Below are 8,853 nucleotides of genomic sequence, written 5' to 3' on the forward strand. Positions count from 1 at the left end.
AGAGAGTAGGGCTGGCAATGAACCGAACCAACTCGATTAAAGTTCGTAATTCGATTCGATAATTGATTCGTCGAACTTGGTTTATGAATCAAATGAGCCGAGCTTGAGCTGAAAATTAAGTTCGTCAAATAACTGAGCTGAACTTGAACTATATGTAGTTCGACTCGTTTGGTTCACGAGATGACTCGATTATATATATATATATATATATATATATATATATATATATATATATATATATATATATATGGGATATAAATTTATTGTATATAATTGATTTTACACAATTAGATAATTTATTGTATATATAATACTTTAAAAACTAAGACAAAACACTTAGCAATATAGGATATAAATGAGCTACATTAAAATTGATAGACAACCTCATGCACAATGTTTTCATAGTTTTTAAGGAATTCAAAACTAAAATAGTCTTGAATCGGAACATGCATGAAAAATGGAGGATACGATTATCTATAATGAGAATGTCATAAGACAAAACTGGATTTGGTGGTTGCATACATTTGTTAATTACCATGTGTAATAAAAGCCTCTTCTAGTCCATTAAAAATTGGTATAAATTCCAATATATTTGTGTCAAAAATTTAAATTCTTTGACTTTTGAGTTGCGTGATTCAAGTGGCTTTACTCATTTCCATACCTAAAGTTATGTGCTTTGAACAAACGAATTGAACCTAATGAGCCGAACCAAACTGTCCGTGAACTTTAAACGAGCCGAACTTGAGCTGAAAAAAAAGTTCGTGTCAAACTCGAACCGAGGTTCGAACCGAGCCGATTCTTAACGAGTCGAGTCGAGCTCAGGCAAGTTCGATTCGACTCGACTCATTTCCAGCCCTAATAGAGAGGGAAGGGGAGGTGGCATAACTATTTTCTGGCTTTGAAATTTCAATTGCTCTCTTATGAATTTTCCGCAAAACCACAGAATATGCAACAACACAGAAGACACACCACATACAATGTGAGGGAGAAAACTTCTCTTGGATAAATACAAGTGTAATGTTGATGCTTCCTTCTCCTAAGTCATTCACTTCACGTTATTTTATTGAAATTCTTGTAATTTATAGTACACATTGTTATGAATCAAAGGATTCCATGGTTCTAGGTCAAATGCAACGGAAAGATAGATTGTGTAATTCTCTCTAGGAGTCATCACAAAGATAGAAATGAATAAAAGATATGAAATAGTACATAGATGTAGCTTATTTATAGTGATTTGGAGTAACTAACTCCCTAACTAACTTCTACTATAGTTACCACTAATTAAGTAACTCTAGTTTATTCTCACTATACTCTAACACACATTAAGAGTTAGTTAGAAATTATTAAATAAAAATAGAACATATTACTATTAATAAATAGTTCAATAAAATTTTAGGAATTTTAACAAATATTATTAATAGCATCTTATTGTTTTACTTCTCAATAGACAGCTAGTCCATTTCATAATTTGTATATAAAGAAACAAAATCAAGGAAGTAGACATAGAATATGGTGTAATATGAGTCACAAACCACAATAATGATTGATGTCTAAAATCCTAATCATATTTGTCTTGACCCTCTTGTGTGAATGGAAAAGCTCGACCAAGTTCTAAATTTTGTTTTACGGTCCACTCTGGCTTGCGCAGTCCCTTATACCTGCGTTCCAAATTTGTCCGTGTTGAAACAGATTCAAATATTTGAATTTTACAAGTTGATCCTTTCGTTTTCGTTAACCTATGGTTCATGGAAAAAGAGATATGGAAATTTAGAGAGTTCATTTAGATGTAAAGCTTAAATAAAGATAATTTCAAATAAAATTTGGTCTTAACCATCTCCATGAACATAACTCAGTTGACATGGACGATCCAGTGTTATACATAAGGGTTGAGGTTTGAACCCCAATCATCCATTTATTCACCTTAAAAAATGAATCATGAACACTAAATTACTAGACAAAAAAGAAAATTTGAACTTAGCTAGAGTGCTTGACAATGTCGATCTATCTATCAAAATTTGGACTTAAACACTATCGATCAATTTAACAGACAATTTTTAATGTAAAATTAAGAGTAAATAATTTTTTTTAAAAAATGAGTAAATAGTATTCTCCTCACTTAAGAGAGGTTTGAAGTACTCTCTCATCTTGAAACACACACACTCCTCTTACGCAAAACATATTAGAAAAAATTTCACTTCTTTATTCTCGTAGAGACTTGAATTAATACTTCTTTTCTCTTATGGGTTAAAATCTACATCATCATCCTTTAACAATAATTTGTTTTTAATTTCTACTAATCCAGCGAAAAAAAATCCACTTTTGATTCACAATATCACGAGCATATATTTTTAAAACCTATTATAAAATATGAAACAATAAAAAATAAAATTACAATGCATAGAAAATTATTAAAGCCGATAAAATATGGCTATTTAAAAATGAATTTTATTTTTTAAATTATAAAATAATAATAAAATATTCTAATTTAATTATCATTGACATTGAAATTATAAAGAAATTGACTTTTTTCTTAAGGAGTAATAAGTTGTCCCTTAAAAAAAAAGGTTGTTCCCCCGAGCTTAACTCAGTTTATAAGGACATTGTATAATATATGAATTTCTAATTATTAGGCTGTTTGAAAGAAATGAAAAAGTATAATTTATTGCTTGATATGGATGACAATTGGACCGAGGCTCGATGTGTACCTGCAAAAAATAACTTACAATGGGTAGGGTAAAACTCCGCTTTCATGGGTCCAGACTTGCGTCCAAGTAATTACCCATAAATTTAAAAGGGTATGATAAGGGTACTTCTATATTGCCCAACCCCACAACCCGCATATACATATTTATATAATATGATAAATAATTTATTTATTTTTGGTTTATAATTAATTAAATAATTTAGCTATTTAATCCTAAACTTAAAAGCTACGTAATACAGTAACGCTCCCTCGTACTGGTGTACAATTTTTTTGGGATCTTTTAGATGTGCCATTTTATTTGGTTAAATACTACGATTCATATTATTTTATGAGTTGATTTGAAAACTTTTAGAGGATAGTTTTATTTCAATTGACGTTTTTATTGTCTTTTCGTTGTTAAAGTGCGGACAATAAATGTAGATATGGACACTTAAATGCTCATAGGATATAAGGAATGACACTAAAATTGTTGTGCATGAGAGTATAAACTAATATACTGGTATTTTTTTTTTTTACAAACATGGGTATAGGAAAGAGCACGGTACTACCCTATGTAAAGAGTACCCGTTGTGATCCCAATTGCTTGTTTAATTTGTTTTTCTTCTCTAAACCGCCCTTTTAAACAAGACAAGATTCAATGGATTGGGATATTTAATACACCACCTCGTGCATTAATTGCTTATAATTGAATGAAAATTGCTGTTCACACATTTAAGAAGGCTGGGACACACATGTAAAATACGTTTTTACCCCCTCGGCAGTTAACTGCCGAGGATTTCAAAAACCGGCTGCAGTTAACTGCCGAGGAAAACCTCGGCAGTTAACTACCGAGGAAAAGCAAATTTCAAAAAAAAAAATTCTCCTTCGGCACTTTACTGCCGAGGAGTTGTAAACGCCACACCCTTCTTTCTTCATTGTCTTCTTCACAAATATTAACACAAGGAAGTGTATCAAAGCATTAATGGTGGATTGATTACTCAATATCGCAAATCTCAATCACAATCAATGGGGGCGGATTTAAAGGATCAGCAAAAACAAATTGCAAATCTCAATCACAATTAATTGGGGGCGGATTTAAAGGGTCAGCAAAAACAATGGAAGGATCACATATTTATTGAGGAATCCGTTACTTTTGAAACAAAAACAGAGACAAACAAATGCTACAAAAAGGAAGGATTGGTGGGCGAACTTATGGAAACAAATAATAAGAAAAAGGAAACCGAAGATGATGATATTATTTGTGTGGGTGAAAGAGAGAGATTCTGTGCACTGGGACTGTTGTTGATCTGATCAGGTGGTGTTAAGAAACAACATAATATTTAATTAAATGCTTTTTTCTTTAAACAATTCTAGGATCTAGGCTGAAAAAATTGGCAGTTTTGTGAAAGAAAGAAAACAAAAAAGCGATTGAAGTGGAAGAAGAAGAACACGTTTTTTTTTTCTTTCTTTGTTTCATTCCTCGGTAGTTAACTGCCGAGGTTTTCCTCGGTAGTTAACTGCAGCCGGTTTTATTTTTCCTCGGCAGTTAACTACCGAGGGGCATTTTCGTCTTTTACATGTGTGTCTCAGCCTTTGTATATGTGTCAACAGCAATTTTCTAATTGAATAGATAAAAGATACTGATAAGCTAGTTAGCTGTCTTAGAGTTTTATATGATACATACATCCACTTTTCATGTGTTTGAATCCATAGTATGAGTTGCCATTATTGATATGCTTATAATCGCCAGCTAGAAAAGAATAAAAAATTCTCAACTCCTCAAGGCATCATGGTAAACTAACAAAAGAAGCTGGTGTATACTTTCCATGTTTGGTGTCAAGTTGGAGTGTGTTTTTATTACCACACTAGGAAGTTGGATAGTGAGTTTGAAAATTGACAGCTACTGTACAGATTTTGTGAGTATTAAGAAATGGAAAATGCAACGAATTTTTTAATTTTAATTACACAACTTGATACAATTACAGCTTAACCAAACCGTTTTGAAAGCCAAAAGCAGAAGCACATGTTCTAATTGTTGGAAATTAAGTTTCATGCAAGTAGTAAGTAGGAAAAACTGAAATTTTTAAATGTTGGAGCTTTTATTTAGAGAAATGATATCTTGACAAACTTCACATTTGAGTAAGTGAGATGTATGTGGTTCGAACTCCGACAACTTCATATAACAATGCATGTTTTTGCCAACTGAGTTATGCTCATATAGATGTCCTTTGCGTTTTATAGTACAAATTAAGAGGTAATTAAAAATTCTTAATATTAAAAATATTTTAATAAAATTTTAGAAATTCTAGCAAATTAAGGGACAGCTAGTCCATTTGATAATTTGCATAAAGAAAATAAAATCAACGCAATAAAACATTGAATAAGGTGCATTATGAGCCACAAACGTTGTTTGCCGCTGCAATGATTGATGTCTAAAATCTCAATCATCCAAGTTCTAAATTTTGTTTTACTGTACTTTTGTTTGCGCAGGAGCAACTCTCTGTGGGTAGTAGTGGGTATATACCATGGTACCTGTTTCTTGTACTTGCCCTTCAAACATGTCGGTGTGAAATTTTACTACTAGTTGATACCTTTTTTCTTAACGTAGGGTTTATGTAAAAAGTAAAGCTAAATTTAGTCAAAAAAATCTGATAACAAAATAAATTTTTTTCAAAGAGTTATGCTTTTTTTAATATGATTCATAATATTTGTAGAAAATTTAGTCAAAAAATTGAAATTAAATTAAAATATAACAAATTTTAAATATAATTCACAATATTATGTTATTGAATAACATAATATTGTGTTTGAAGTAAACATTGATATATATTTTAAATTTTGTTCAAAAAAGTTTGAACTTAAGGTGCACTAAGTATATACTTTTCCTACAAAAATATCTCATTCAAGTTCAGTCCTACTAAATTATCTTGTGGGTTTGGTTTCATGCATATTCCTCTTCAGAATTGGTGGTCCTTCTTTTATCCAAAAAAACAAAACAAATGAATTGGTCCCTTTTGCTTGTTTTTTTAAAGTAAAACACCCAAAATGGAGATCATTTATCACATGACTTTTTAAAAGCCATCATTATTAGGCACTACTTATAGTATTTTAAATAACTTTTTTTTTGTAAAAAAATTATTAAAGTTATAGAAATTAAAAATAAAACAACCCCTCAAAAAATGTAATCAACAAAACAATGAATTGTTTTCATCAATGGATTATTATTTTATTTTTTCACGGAATTTATCAATGCAGATGTTGGTACTTGGTACCATATACAAAATCAATAGATTCTAAATAATAATCCAAATCATCTAAAAAAAAAAAAGAAAACAAAGAAGTTACCGAGAAACCGGCACTTCCTGTTTTTCAGCCAACTCAACAAGCAAAGGTCGCAATTTGTTTTTCCACAATTGCGCGTTATATTCATCCCCTTTTCCGCGCTTCTTCATTTCAACAACAACCAATTCTTCCGTTAACCGGTAAACCACAACAAGAGCAAGCAAATTACCTTCTTGCCCTTCCAACTTTGCTCCACCACCATTTTTCAATCTTTTCACCACCACCTTAGTTCCCTTCACCACCTCTTCCACCCTCTCCACAATCCTCTCCGGTTGCTCGGCCGAAACAATCCGTTCGACTAAACCCAACCCTACATTTTCCTCGAACATACCTGACATATCTAGCCCAGTTGAAAATGATATCAAGTCGAACGCGTTTAATGATTTAAACCCAGTCCGACTCTCCTCCATTTCACTCTTAACTAAAACTCGGTCTAGCTTATATCCACCCGAGCTGAACCACGGGTGTTCAAGAATCTCATCAACACTTATCCTCGTCTTAGGATTTGTATCCAACATACGTGATAAGAGATTCTTCAGATCACATGACATCCATTTCGGAAACCGAAATTGACCACGGTAAATTTTTCTATAAAGCACAGTAATATTATAATCATTAAACGGTAAATACCCTGCAGTAACGGTAAATAAAACAACTCCGCAAGACCAAACATCAGCTTTCGCACCATCATAGCCTTTCTTAGCAAGAATCTCCGGTGCCACGTAGGACGGTGTACCACAAACGGTGTGAAGCAACCCGTCGGGTCGGATCTGATTTTTAACCGCGCTTAACCCGAAATCCGTTACTTTGAGATTATCATTCTCATCAAGTAAGAGATTATCCAATTTAAGATCACGGTGGAAAACACCGCGAGAGTGACAGTGTTTCACGGCGGAGATAAGTTGCCGGAAGTATCTTCTTGCATGATCTTCTGTAAGCTTTTCTTTCTTCGCTACTTCTTCGTAGAGTTCGCCAGCTTCAGCGAACTCCACGACGAAGTAGATTTTACTCTTCGAAGCCAGGACTTCGAAGAGGTCGATGATATTCGGGTGATGAAGACGGCGGAGAATTGAGATCTCACGTTCAATGTTAGCAGCGAATTCTCCATTGATGAGTTTCTTCTTGCTTATAACTTTCACCGCCACGCTCTTCCCTGTTTCAATGTTGGTCGCATGATACACCTTCGCTGATGCACCAACACCTAATAATCTTCCAATTTCGTATTTCCCAAACAAAACGACGCCGTTGGTTGACTCTTCATTCGCCATAACGGTGTCGTTCTGAACCTGATATCTAATTGAGTGAAAATAGTTAAGGACTTGTTTGGGTCCCTTAGAGTTGCCGTGGTTGTTGATTTTGTGAAGTGCTTTTGAAGATTAATGAATGATTTAAATAATGGTTGTTGGAAGTGTATTTGAGAGAAGGAAAAAGAAGAAGTGTAAGCGATGTGGTGGAGTGAAGAGTGGAATACGGCTGCTATTTAAAGATAATCGATTCTACTTTCAAAAAAAAAAAAAAAAGATAATCAATTATTTATACTACTTTGAAACTGAATGTTTGGCTTTGTATATACGACAATATATGGTTTACTTTAATTTTTGTTATTTTTTTAGTGGAAACATACAGGTGTAATGGTGTGACGCAGGTACAGTAATAATATTCATATACAGTAACATAATCACTTTTATATACAGTAAGTGTTAAATCAGTGTTATGTTCGTACTATATGTGTGTGGTTAGAGGTTAAGGAACCGTGTTGGTAAATTATTACTTTATGAGGAAGAAAACACAGTTGAATTTATAAACTTTATGCAAGTAAAATTTCATTGTTTGTTTAACCGTTAAGATTCATTGAATAGTTAATGTATTTGGTTGATGATATAGACTAAATACATTAGATATTTGATGAATTTAAATAAAATGAAATTCTTATAATGGGAGAATGTATCTAAAGCTTATGGATAATGGTTGTGATAACCAAACAATGTTCAGTTTTGATGATGTAAAGGGGGTTCGTGCGACAGAGTTGTGACCACATGATCAATGTGAATGCACATGTCCTACGTACGACTGTACCACTATTTGTGTATAAATGAATAGTAACTGCCTCCCAAGGACCAACGTCAGGGTATCCCCAATTTCCCATACCTTTTCATTCAGCACTTATCAGTTAAATTTATCAAGCTTGTATTTATCTCTTCTATAAAGAAAATAAAAAATAAAGCTTGTATTTATCCCTTCAATAAAATTATGAGATTTTAAAGTATTTAGTCTCTACATTCTGAATCGCAGTGAAAATTGCATCAAATGAAATATATCAAATGTTAATGAATGTCTGCGAGATATTTTGAAGAATTTTTAAAAGTATCATGGAGACAACCGTTAACAAAACTCAACATATAATAGTTCAATACGTTTAAAATAAAAATAAAAATAGGAAAATGATATGTTGTGATTTGGTGCTATATACATACAACATCATAAAAACATATTCGTTATGGTCACGTTTATAAGCAATTATTCTCTTTTCAGATTCATTTAATAACCAATATATATATATATATATATATATAATAATAATAATAATAATGAAAAGATAAACACCAAAGTTAGAACGATATACACAAGAATATATATATATATATATATATATATATATATATATAATAATAATAATAATAATGAAAAGATAAACACCAAAGTTAGAACAATATACACAAGAATATATATATATATATATATATATATTGTCATTCAAAAAAAAATTAATAATCAATGTACGAAGATAATATTATAGTCCAAATACACCAGTTAGTTAATGAATCTGA

The 8,853-nt window shown here is 31.9% G+C and overlaps 1 pseudogene across 1 annotated transcript; it reads right to left on the bottom strand.

Annotated features, from left to right (window-relative positions):
* Positions 1-5,884: 5,884 nt before the first annotated feature.
* Positions 5,885-7,571, bottom strand: LOC146908324 (CBL-interacting serine/threonine-protein kinase 14 pseudogene; annotated as a pseudogene). The gene has a single exon (XR_015020671.1). The product of XR_015020671.1 is annotated as a CBL-interacting serine/threonine-protein kinase 14 pseudogene (transcript).
* Positions 7,572-8,853: the final 1,282 nt, after the last annotated feature.

This window comes from Medicago sativa, chromosome 7, assembly GCF_051527215.1.
Source record: "Medicago sativa cultivar Bolivia chromosome 7, Bolivia_mono, whole genome shotgun sequence".
NCBI classification, from domain to species: domain Eukaryota; kingdom Viridiplantae; phylum Streptophyta; class Magnoliopsida; order Fabales; family Fabaceae; genus Medicago; species Medicago sativa.